This window comes from Pinus tabuliformis, chromosome X, assembly GCF_031772625.1.
Source record: "Pinus tabuliformis cultivar Carrire ecotype Pingquan chromosome X, CPIR1, whole genome shotgun sequence".
Taxonomy (NCBI): Eukaryota; Viridiplantae; Streptophyta; class Pinopsida; order Pinales; family Pinaceae; genus Pinus; species Pinus tabuliformis.
In genome coordinates, this window is record NC_142308.1 from 1,189,004,654 (window position 1) to 1,189,017,683 (window position 13,030).

At 37.9% G+C, this 13,030-nt stretch overlaps 1 pseudogene; it reads left to right on the top strand.

Moving 5' to 3' along the window:
- LOC149144201 (protein LEO1 homolog) overlaps positions 1–10,536 on the top strand; it is a 62,607-nt pseudogene extending 52,071 nt beyond the window's left edge.
- The last annotated feature ends 2,494 nt before the right edge of the window (positions 10,537–13,030 follow it).

A 13,030-nucleotide genomic window follows, 5' to 3' on the forward strand; every position in this document is an offset into this window, starting at 1 on the left:
CTGTGAGAGCTAAAGCTTTGTGTAATTCTGAGATATTTCCAACTTGTATGATAATAAAGATAGTGGGGTTTTTAGCTGAGGCTTTCCCCTGAGTATTCTTCTGTGTTTCATGTGCATTGATTCTTCTTCTGGTCATATGTGTTTAGCTTGATCTTGCTCAAATCTATTAAGCTTCTGCAAGTTTGATTGTAGAAGTAGAATAATTATTTTTCTTTAGTTATATTGCATTATCAGGTTAATCTACAATTAGAATTTCTACACAAAACATCTCATATTTCTCTCATATTATTTTTTATCACTTCTATAGGCACAAGAATGAAGAAGTTGATAGGCTCTTGCAAAGTGAACTAGATCTAGACCAAGGAACATGAAAGATCACTGAAAATAAAGAAGGTTAGAGGACATGACATCTTCTCAATTCTCTAAACAAGTTATCAAAAGGGTGTATAGAGGTTGTGGGAAATGTGAGACACCATTGCTTTGTGTGTCCTTCGAATGTGAAAGTGAAAAACCCACAGGAATTGTCATCCTACAGGACATCATTTCTGTCAAAGAAACCAATGACAAAAACTATGTGCCTGAACAAGGTTGTTCCATCCTTGCCATTGAACTTATAGTTGGACAAGTTATCTATAATTATCGTCGGCACTTCAAAGTAAAAAATGTGAGAAAAACATATCGAGATTATTATTTGGACAGAAGTCATGAAATATGTGCAGAAATTCAAAATAGACTTCAAGGGCCCATCTTGTCATCTAGCCCTCCTAGCACAAGAAATGTTGATGGTGCTAGATGCGCCAAAATTTTGGGGATCTCCCCGATATGTAGTCCAACCTAGACCTCAAACCGTTTGGAGTAGGAGTCCAATAGTGGGTGGTAATGTAATGCCTTGACCACGGTAGCGCGCAGAGGTAAGTATGATAAATTTGGGTGAGAGAAAGTGTGTGACCCTGCAAAGAGTCAAGTGCAATGCATAAAGGTTCTAACACATGAAGGGGAAAGAAGTGCACCCCTTAGAAGCCTGTAATAGTACACATCCTGAAAGGAACACATGAGCGGAATGACATCACAAGATAAAGTGCATAATAGTCCACAAGTTAAAGTGATGAGTTAATCCAACAACACACACTAAATAATATTCATACAAATGCATACAAAGTAATGCATAAGCATATGCATAAGTTAAATAAAATACATTTCTAAATCAACTAGAATAGTCCAACTACATTAACAACATATGCATGAAAGCATATTGGCTATGATATTATTATTATAAGTGAAAGTTCCATCCATACATATACCATTGATGACCATTAGCCCCAGTAGTGGAACATTACAGCCAAAAACACATGCTCCTCCAAAGAATTATACTCGCTCTACGTTATGGCGAAGCCAAGGCTCTTCACAATACTCCCAAGCCTTTTCTGAGCCTAATCCTAGCCAAAATCTTGGCTCTCAAAATCCCTTTCTATGAGTTATGAAGTTCCATTTATAACAAAGTGTGGGGTAACCCTTGACATTCCCCTTTCTGACTCTTTGACTAGCCTCATGACTCTTCAACTTCTTTACAAGTAACTCATTACCTAACATGATGACCTTTCACATTCCACTAATGACACTTGGAATTTCACGTACAACATATTTACAAATAATATTACATTTTCCACATGTACCCATGTGAGAAAAAATAGGCTAGAGACAACTTGACAAGAAAAAACACTATGATTCCAAACTTTGGGGAAATACCAACTCGGAAACCTACACTTGGTGCTTCTCATTCACATATTGATTCCAAGCTTGGTAATGCATCATGGTGTCCCCAAACTATTTGATGGTGTATTTATGAAAGCGGAATCTTGTCATGGGACTTTCTTCTTCTTATGCAGTCCTACTAACAACCCTGTGGAGAGGTGATATGAAACCTCTTGCATGATCAGCTTGTCAGTGGCATACCTTGGTAAGACATGCAAAGGCTTCTCTCCACACAAAAAATCTTATGAAGGTGCCACCTGGTGAGGCATACAATCTGCAATGTTTACTATTACCTCCATTACTTCTCAATACATGAAAGGTGGATCCTACTCAAAGATAAGCCTGTACAATGGGATGATAAAATGGTCATTCAGCCCTGCCATCACTTCTCGATAGCTGGAGTTGGAAATCAACTTGCAATAGATGTTGATGATAGTCCTTTTTGGTGCCCATCTCCATCTCATGCCAGGGAACTGCTGCTAGGCATAGATTGCATCTAGTAAGTACGCAAACATGTAAAACCTTGCTTTCTCATTCTTGGGCAGATTTCGAGCATGAGTCACATGGATATTCAACTGATGAGCCAAAAAAATTGACCAGTTTAATTGCTTCCCATCAATCACCAACTGGTCCCGTACGACTACCCACCCTTCAGGAAAGGTTTCTATGTTCTCTTGACCATATATTCTATAGGAAAAGATGATCAAGAAGTGATAAGCCTTCCTAAAGGAATTTCTCTTGTAAAATAAGTGGGTGTCTGTCTAAACTTTGACGGCTCTTTCACCTAGTGCTTGACGATGTCTCTAGTGTTCACAAGGCTATGGGTGGCATAGAAAAATGAGTCCATGCACTTCATCAGCTGGGGTAAATGATACATTAGCTAAAACCTCTATGCTCTAAAGGTGGCAAGCTCTATCCTGTTAGCATTGCTCAATGTCATATTATGTTCGTCTATGTGTGAGGGAATCCAACTGATAATGTCCACACATGGGAAGGTTGGGTACCTGCATGCAACCTTTTAGAAGCTTGGCTATTGGATAATAAGATAAACTTGTCAATCCTCTAAGTCTTCCTTGAAGTTCTCTGCAAAATTATCTTTGATTTTTTTCCATGTCAGTGTTGAACCCTTCTCAATAAAAAACTAAGTATCTACATATACTGGAAAATCCATTGATGTCTACTCAACTATTTCCCCAATATGTCTCTCGGTGATTTCCTTTGATGAATCTCTTTTGGATTCCATGTTAACTGTAACTTCTAGAGATATGGCCAACAACTGTTGTACCTCTGGGACAGAGAGGACACTCATGGCAGGCAAATGTCAGCTTAAAAACCAAAGTAACTTAAAGAAAAGATCAAGCAACAAGTCAAGCTCATGATGGGAAGGATTGCATAATTCTAGTTGACATAGGTCACTAGCTAACTGTGGGAACAAAACATTGTGTAGTCCCAGTAGTCAGTCGGGAAGCTTGATGACTAGAACTGCACAATGCGCAATTTATTCTTGGGCCAAGGCCCAGAGAGACTGCCCATTGCACAGACTTAGTGACCAAGTTGGAAGGTTGGATCCTGGAACTATTCAGTGCATAGTTGGAGCTAGCTCATGATAGGCTCTACGCAATCCCAGAAGCCAAGGAAGAGTCCTTGAGCTCCCAGATTGCATAGTGCATGTAGTGATGTGTGAGATCTAGGCAAGGGGACCCAAATATGCCTATGGGGAGTGTGAAAATTAGGAAGATATGAAGGATGGTGTGATGTTGAGTTCATATATGACAAAGTGTTAATGTTTGCATGTGAAACAAGTACAAGAATCAATTAAACTAAAGGAAAACAAATCATGTGAAGAGAGTCGTCGCAACAACGACCGTTGGTGCAAAAACAGGATAACTCATGTGACACTTGGGAAAGGCAATCTAAAACTTGAAATAGCACTTCTAGAAGATAAAACAAGTTAAAACATCAGTTGTCATTGAAAGAAATAAGAAAGACAACACTCTCACAAGCTAAATAACAAAAAACGACAGAAAAAGTGGCAAAAGACTGGAAAAGCGAAACTTACCCAGAAAAGTGACAATGATTGCACCAAAGGTTCCTTGATCTTCTTAGGAATGCCAGAGCTCTAAGATAAAATGTGCAAATGAGATCTAGTAGTGTCTATTAAATATATTTTTTCAAGTTAGGGTTTATGACGCGCATGCCAAAAATCAAGGAAAAAGTGACACTTGCTAGTAGTTTTCAAAATAACTCTAGTGCTTCCTTCGGGATGCTAAAAATAGATCCCTATTTTTTTAGGATAATTTTTATTTTTTATTTTTTTAATTTTTGAAGAAAATTGTCATGCATTGCCCAGAAATATTATGCAGTTTTGGGAAGGACTGGGCAACTCTCTGGCACATGCACTGAGCATAGCAGGTTCAATGCAATTTCTTGGTTGACTGGCTCTGGGTTGCCTCTCCTTCCTGCAAAATTTCCCAACTTAATGATGGATGTCATTTAGTACTGCACATTTCCTGAGCTTAAGGCTCACTAGCAGTCAGGATTGTACAATTCCAAAGAGCAAGGCCAGTCTCCCTCAAGAATTGTGCAGTTTTCTAAGGCAAGCCTGAAACTGTCAAAGGACCAAGTCAAGAGATCATCTTGTGGGTTACAAAAATAAATAAGTGAGAAAACACAAGTCAATATGAAAAGAATAAATCTCAGTTGAAGCACAAGTACCTAGATCAGTGTAGGATGAGTTGTTGTGTTTTATAAGGGAGGCTCCAAAATGAAGCATAAGCAATATTTGGGAGGGTGGTTGTAGTTGCTACAACATTAGCAACACACTGGTAGAACTCCAACTCTATTTATGGACCTTGTCTCGTGCAAAGTGAGTCTAACTCTACTAGAAGTATTGTTCAGTTCTTCAATTATCATATCTTCTTCACTTAGGTTGAGTTAAAGATGTAGTGCCTACCATTCTCTTTATCGGCAGCACACGTACCAAGCCAAGTCAAACTGAGTTGTTTTGATTAGGGATGAGGGGTATATAGATGCACAAGTAATATAGACTTTCAGAGTTTTAGTTTCATCTATGGGGTTGTTTCGCTGCCAATAGGCCTGGATAGTACCCTGACAGAGTCACTTCAGGGACACAAAGATTGCTCCGCTGCCAACAAGCCTAGATAGTACCCTAGTGACGTTACTTGCTTCACCTCTCTGTGCAGGAATCCTTTCTCTTCTTTCATATTTTATTTTATTTTTTTCATTTTTTCTTCTTTCAAAGAAATTTTCATAGGCACTTATTTATTTCATGAGGCAGAAGAGGGATCTCGACTTATTGGGAGCATAAGAGGTTGTCCCTTCAGAGAAGGATATTTATATATATACCTCTGGCATACTTGTTAAAGTTTCCCCACCTCCTTACTCTACTTGAATGAGTTGAGAAGGTTTAATTGAAAATAGAAAACCTATTAGAGTAGGCGATACTAGTTAGGAGTGAATGCATCATGATTTCACCATGACTATCTCTGAAAGGAGTGTATTTTCCATCAGGGTATTATCAACTAGAAGAAATTCAAGATTCACATAAAGAGGGAATAGATAGACAACCAAGTTTTTATAGTTGTACAAGTTCCTCTCGGATTTCACCTTTCTTGTCTAAGAAGCCAAGCACGGTTTCATGCAGAAACTAACCTATAGGCAGAAAAGAAAACAAACAAAGGAAAGAAGCAAGACAAAGCAAAACAAAGTAAGCAAATCAGGGAATAAACAAGGAAAGAAAACACTACTCCTACTCATAACCTAATCAGAGCATAGGCCAACTCATGTAAAGTGATACTTCTAATGTAGTCATCTGTGCATTGGTTGGACCATGTAGGTGAGAGCATGATCGACAAGAAAGCTAAGAAAGAAAAACAACAGACAAGAAAGATACAACAATTTAAACTAATATGTTCGACGCTTGAATGCATCCACAAAAGAGAAAAAATGGAAAGCACTTGAAAGGCATTATGTAGACGTATCATGGTGTCATATCACATTGCGCGTGGAATACAAGCATTTACATGCCTTCGAACTCGAAAAATGAGAAAACATAAAGAAAGAAGAAAACTTTTGTTTCGTAACGATGCTTTCTATGTATGAATCCTCCATTTCATGAGAAATAGGGTTGGGTGATTCAAGTGGAGGATGTGAAAACTATGAAACAAATTGATTTTCAATGTGAACATCAGAGTGATGAGGAGCTTGGAAAGATTTAATCGATTTCTGATCCGAAGTGGAATTGACCTCAAGGCTACGAGAACCTGACATTACCAATAGCTTGGGTTGAAGTGCCTCAATAGCTTGAGGAGTTTCCAATTCATCATAAGATGGATCACCAAAAACTGGTGGCTTAGAAAGATTAACAGTAGAAAAATCAAAATCATGATCGAATGAATGAATGAAAAGATCACGACATCCACGATCAAACAATTCAAGATGATGTTCGGCGGAATCCTCGTGATCTGACAAATCTTATGGGGGGATGACGAAAAATGATAAATTTCACCCTCTATGTTTATAGAAAGGTAAGATGAGAGATTGGGAGGATCAGAGAAGATAGATTTATCCTCTCTGTAATCCAATGAAAAACTGGCATTCCACATGTTCTGCAAATGAGCGAAAATAGAAACATATGGAAATGAATTTTCACAAGATGGAACAGAAATAGCGTAATCATGGAAAATCTCAGGATAAAGAGGATGATGTGTGGACAGAAGGAGGTCATCCTTCACTACAGATTCTTGTTCAGATTCCCATACATTCTCATCAAAAATTATATCAAAATTTGGTTGTTCAACACCAACTCCATCCAGAACTTGATCCTCATGAACATCACATGTGATATTCGAGACGGATGAACACAACACACCAAAATCCAGAGGATCAAAGGGACCAAAGGACGGAGGATGAGGAGATAAGACCACATGAAAACCATCATGGCTACATTCCAAGTCTGTGTAGAAATCCTGAGAAGGTGGGGTAGGAGGAGATAAAGACAGATCAATGATTGGATTCTCAACTTCTCCCACCTTGACCAAGGAGCTAGAGTTGTTTGATGAGAAGGGGATGGAGGGTCACTTGGGACAACAACCTTGTCTGTCTCAGATTTAGAAGCTCTAACACTAAGGTATGTTGGGAGAGGTTCAAAAGATTCTAACTCATGTAGATTCTCAGAAACGTGAATAAGATATGAAATATTTCCTCCAAAAATTCCCAGTCAACTTCATCTTTAGGAAATTCATAACAGCAGTGAAGAAAATGGTCATGAAAATCTTGAAGAGATTCGTTAAGTGACTTTTGGAATTTTAAAATAATTTTATTAAGAGTTTTACTATCATAAAGAATGAAATAATTCTCTAATAGAGTGATCAAAAGAGGGTATATAGGTTGCGGGAAATGTGTGACACCATTGCTTTGCACACCCTTCGAACGTGAAAGTGAACAACCCACAATAAATGTCATCTGAAGGGACATCATTCCTATCATAGAAGCTAGCAAAAACAACTGTGTGCTTGAACAAGGTGGTTCCATCCTCGCCATTGAAATGATAGTTGGACACGTCATCTATAATGCTCGTCGCCATTTCAAAATCAACAGGATGAGAAAAACATTTCAGGATTATGATTTGGATAGAAGTCATGAAATATGTGCAAAAATTCAAAATAGACTTCAAGGGCTCAACTTGTCATCTCGCCCTCCTTCTAGCGCTAGAAATGTTGATGGTGGACTTGCCAACGTTCAGGGGATTTCCCCAATATGAAGTCCCAACTAGACCTCAAACTATTTGGAGTAGGAGTCCCAACAGTGGGTGGTAGAGTAATGCCTTGACCACGGTAGTGCATAGAGGTAAGTATGATAACTTTGGGTGAGAGCAACTGTGTGACCCTTTGGAGAGTAAAGTGCGATGCATTAAGGTTCTAACAAATGGGGGGGAAAGGAAGTGTTCCCCTTAGAAGCCTGTAATAGTATGCATCTTGAAAGGAACACATGAGCGGAATGCCATCACACGCTAAAATTCAGAATAGTCCACAATTTAAAGTGATGAGTTAATCTAACAACATGCATTCAACAGGATTCGTTCAAATGCATACAAAGTAGTTCATAAGCATATGCGTAAGTTAAATAACATACATTGCTAAAGAAAACAGAATAGTCCAACTACATTAACAACATATTCATGAAAGCATGATTTCTCTTATATTATTATTATAAGCGAAATTTCCATCCATACATACACCATTGATGACCACTAACCCCAGTAGTGGAACATTACAGTCAAGAACACCTGCTACTCCAAAGAAGTATACTCACTCTATGCTATGGAGAAGCCAAGGCTCTTCACAATACTCCCAAGCCTTTTTTAAGCCTAATCCTAACCAAAATCTTGGCTCCCAAAATCCCTTTCTATGAGTTATGAGGTTATATTTATAACAAATGGTGGGGTGACCCTTGACATTCCCCTTTGTGACTTTTTGACTACTCTTATGACTCTTCATCTTCTTTACAATTAACTCATTACATAACATGATGACCTTTCATATTCCACTAATGACACTTGGAATTTCATTTACAACATATTTGCAAATAATATTACATTTTCCACATGTACCCATGTGAGACAAAATAGGCTAGAGACAACCTAACAAGAAAAAACACTATGATTATGAAGTTTGGTGAAAGACCAACTCAGCAACCTCCACTTCGTTCTTCTTAGTCAAATATTGATGTCAATCTTGGTACTACATGATGGTGTCCCCAAACTGTTTGATGGTGTCTTTCTAAAAGCGGACTATTGCCTCCATGACATCTAGGTATATGGTCTTAGAACTTATGTCCAACTCATTCTAAAGCATGTGCACCATGGTATTGACCCATTGAGGACCACCGATGTACTTCTGCATGTTGTGTGCATTCAGATCCATGTCCTCCCTAATGGCCTCTCATCTTAGCTGCTCTATGTACTCATCAATCTCTAGCGGAACTTGGTTCTTGGGTCTAGCATCAATGAGGGAACCGATTGATGGGATATTGTTCTTTCTCACCATGACGTCCAAACTATTGTACAACCACACATATGAGGTGTTACGAACATACATTTTATAAAATAAAATGAACATAAATAAATATAAATAATAAATAATTAAATTATGATTATGTTAAATAGTCATTAATTTAAGTGAAAAGGCATGTCTAAAAGACAAGCCCAATCATGAAAGGGCACCTGCCTAAGTATATATGTGGGTCCCCATTGTAACATTCAACATCACTTGTACATTTTATATATTAATAAATTATTATTACAAATACCTTTGTGTATTTTTACATTAAATTCAACAAGATATAATTTTTGTTGCTTCAGTGGTATCAGAGCCATGTGAGACTTTGAGCATTATCCACCACACAATATAACCATGCGAGTCTTTGAACATTATTTGCCGCACAATATTCCATTACATTTACATCCCGAATTCATTAAGAAGTTTAGTAAAGTTCAATAAAAGCTTCAGTAATGGGAAAAATCATATGCAGAAGTTACAATAGGTATAAAGGAATTTGATAATAAAGATGACAGCGACAGTGAAGAAACAAAACAAGGTAAATCAGGAGATGAAGATTTTGATCAGAATGATAATAATGAGAATGAAGATGTAATAGATAATGATGAATATGAAAATGATGTCAATCAATATTATGTAGATCAAGATGATGATCCAGATGAAGTTAATGTTGAAAGTGAAGGAGAAAGAGAAGATATCGAGCCAGAAAGAGATATTAGAAATCAAAGGGCTAAGAGTGAAGCAAAGGAAGTAGAGAGTGTAGTAGAAGGATATGATGCAAGAGAGGCAACCAGTAGAAGACAAGAAATCAGTCTAAGTGTCTCTGAAAGATCTCATGAACAAAAAAATCTAGAGGATGAGGATGGAGAAATTGAACAAGTTAGAGAACTAAGTGATTAAGGTGATGGTCACCATGTAACTCGTTAAGAAGCAAATATGCATGATGTTTTTGGTTATTATGAAAAGGAAGAAGAACCAGAATATGTTGCTCAACATAGTCTAGAGAAAAGTGTGGGTATGGATGCTTCAGAGAAAGGAGGAAGTGAGCAGAGTGGATTACATTCGGAAGATATAATACATGATGAAATGGATCGGTATGAATAAGATGAAGAACAACAATATGAGAAAATGGAAAAGGAGAAACCAGTAGGCCCTCCCTTAGAGTTGGAGTTTCCATTACGCCCACCTCCAGGTCAGCCAGACAAGATGAATATTATGCGAGTGTCAAATATCATGGGAATTGAGCCAAAACCGTTTGACCCGAAGACATTTGTTGAAGAGGAAAATTTTGAGACGGATGAATATGGAACTAAGAAACAGATTAGATTGGAAGATAATATAGTGCGATGGAGGAAGGTCCAGAATCGTAATGGTACCATTTCTTATGAAAGCAATGCTCGCTTTGTGAGATGTTCAGATGGCAGTTTGCAATTGCTTATAGGGAATGAGGTGCTTGATCTAAATGTTCAAGATGCAAGACATGACCAAGCTCATCTCTTTTTACGCCATGGAAAGGGAATCCTACAATCTCAAGGATGATTACTAATAAGATGAGATTTATGCCATCTTCTTTATCTTCAAAGTCACATCGGTTGTTGACTGCTCTTGTTGATTCTTGCCATAAGAAGAGATTTAAAGTCAAAATTGTCATTACAGTACTGATCCAAAAAGAGAAAAAGAGGAGAAAGAAAAGGCTCTTGAATAAATAATCTGAAGCAGGGAGGACCTTCATTAGAAATAGGAAATAATTAGTCGCACGTATATACCTGCTTGTGAGAAGGAGCCCCAACTTTCACTTGGATATTTGTAGGAATCATTGGAACCTTCCACCTTTATCTATCTTCATCCATCATCTTCCTCGGATAACCTGAACCTTCCTACACAGTCCTCCTTTAGTTGTCTTCATCCACCATCTTCCCCTCATAGCTCAAAACTGTCCCGTTGTTTCGTCTCCTACCAAATCCTAAGCCGACAACCAACACCTCGTCCATCCCATATACTGCATCCATTGCCCCAACAACATACCATGATTCCACTTTCTGCCATTGTCACCATACTACACCCTAACTCCCATTGCAAACGCTGATACCCTCGACAAATCTTGTCCACCATTGTGTAATGCTTCCCCGACATCAGACACCCACCAACAAGTCGTGCCCTTATTTTTCTGCATCATGCTCCACACTGTTGTGATCAACAACACAATCCGACAAGGCAAAAAAAAAATTGTCTACTGTTATCAATTATGGGTCAACCTATGCACTGTCACCGTGGGCAATCTACGTCGTTCAAGCCATATTTGTGCTTGCTCTAGGCTACCCAAATCAATCGTTGTTTTTCACGTGATCAATCAGTGTCCAACTCGTACCATTGTTCCCACAGTACAACACACTAAAAAATGTGTCGTTCCCCATCGTGAAGCAGCATACCTCGATCGAAAATTCAAACCCAGTGAGGTGTAACCCGATGTGAATTCATATGACTCAGTCTATGGTTATTGAATCGATTTATTAAGTTTATACAACATGGACAATATATGTAACTAGACCCCTTACGTATATTTATACATCGTGGATAATATATATAACTGAATCCCTTACGTATAGTTATATGGTCATTGTATATTACGTTTAATACACCATGAGAGTATATAGTCAAGCTCCTTACACTATACTTACATTACAACTTAATTTAATTAATTAAATTAATATATACATACATACATACATATATATATATATATAGATATATATATAATAAAAAATAAAAATCGATAACCCTGAATTCAAGACAATGTTACCAGTGAAGTATACAAACAAAGATACTAGTGACGTGGAGTTACATAGGCCGAGATGACAAATGCAAGAGGAATAAAATTGTCAGCAATAAATATTTGAGGACAAAGATTTTGAAGGAAGGGGAAATGTTAGGAACACAAATTGTATAAAATAAAATAAACATAAATAAATATAAATAATAAATAATGAAATGATGATTATGTTAAATAGTCATTAAGTTAAGTGAAAAGGCATGTCTAAAATACATGTCCAGTCATGAAATGACACCTTCCTCCTTCCTAGGTATATATGTGGGTCCTCATTCTAACATTCAACATCACTTGTACATTTTATATATTAATAAATTATTATTACAAATACCTTTGTGTATTTTATATTAAAGTCAACAAGCTATAAGTTTTGTTGCTTCATGACGCATGTATGCTGCTGATGAATGGGGCGAGCTACTCATAGTTTTGGATCAACATCCAGACCTTTACTTTCTCCAACTTTGCCCGTGGCTTCATCTTCTTAACCAAGTCAAGTCGGGCCCCTTTGTACTGCATTTTCCACTCTTGTACATGGTTGATGGCAGCATGTATGTTCTTGAGAGTTTGAACAAACTCTTTGCTCCGCTGTTGTAGGCCATGCACATGGAAAACTACTTTATGCACAATGAAAATTATGTCATAAAGATTATGCATGGTACTCTTAAGTGTTGATACTTTGGCTAGTATCACTTTCCTCATCTCCTCCATTGCGGAAACTGCATTCCACATTGACGCTTGAAGTTTCCCTGCCTCTTACTTGGCATCCTGCAAGTTCTTTTCCACTTTTTCATTCTCAAACATCAAGTACTTAACATTTCAGCCTGTTTCTCCTGTATAGGCCAATCTGGCTTCGGCAAGGGCAGTTGGATGCTTCATGGTGTTTGAAACTACCACCCTTTCCTTGATGAATGCAGGTGATGCATGATCATATGGAAAGCATTTCCTCTGTGCTTGTACAATATTCTTCTACAACTCATCAAATGATAGATTATACACATCCATGACTAGATCATCATCAAGGAGAATGATACCTCCTTGCTTGTTCGGGATTGGTTCTGACAATGAAGGTGGTGGATACTGAGAGATGACTTCTGGTGCTCTTGTGATAAGGTCAATATATTCGTTATGTGGCTCATGTTCCATATCAATGTATGTCACTTCAATAAGTTTCTTAATCTGTTGAGCAAGCTCCCAATCCTGCATTTGTTCACCCTCTTCCTCAGCTGCTAGTTGTTCCGACTCATCAACCTGTATGGGCACTGTTTTCTTTGTCATCGTGCCTTGCCTTTTATTCTTCCTCCTATTTCTACTTCTCTTCTCTTTCTCTCCTCCTCAACTATTGTTCTTCCTTCAACTTCTTCTTCGTCTCCTG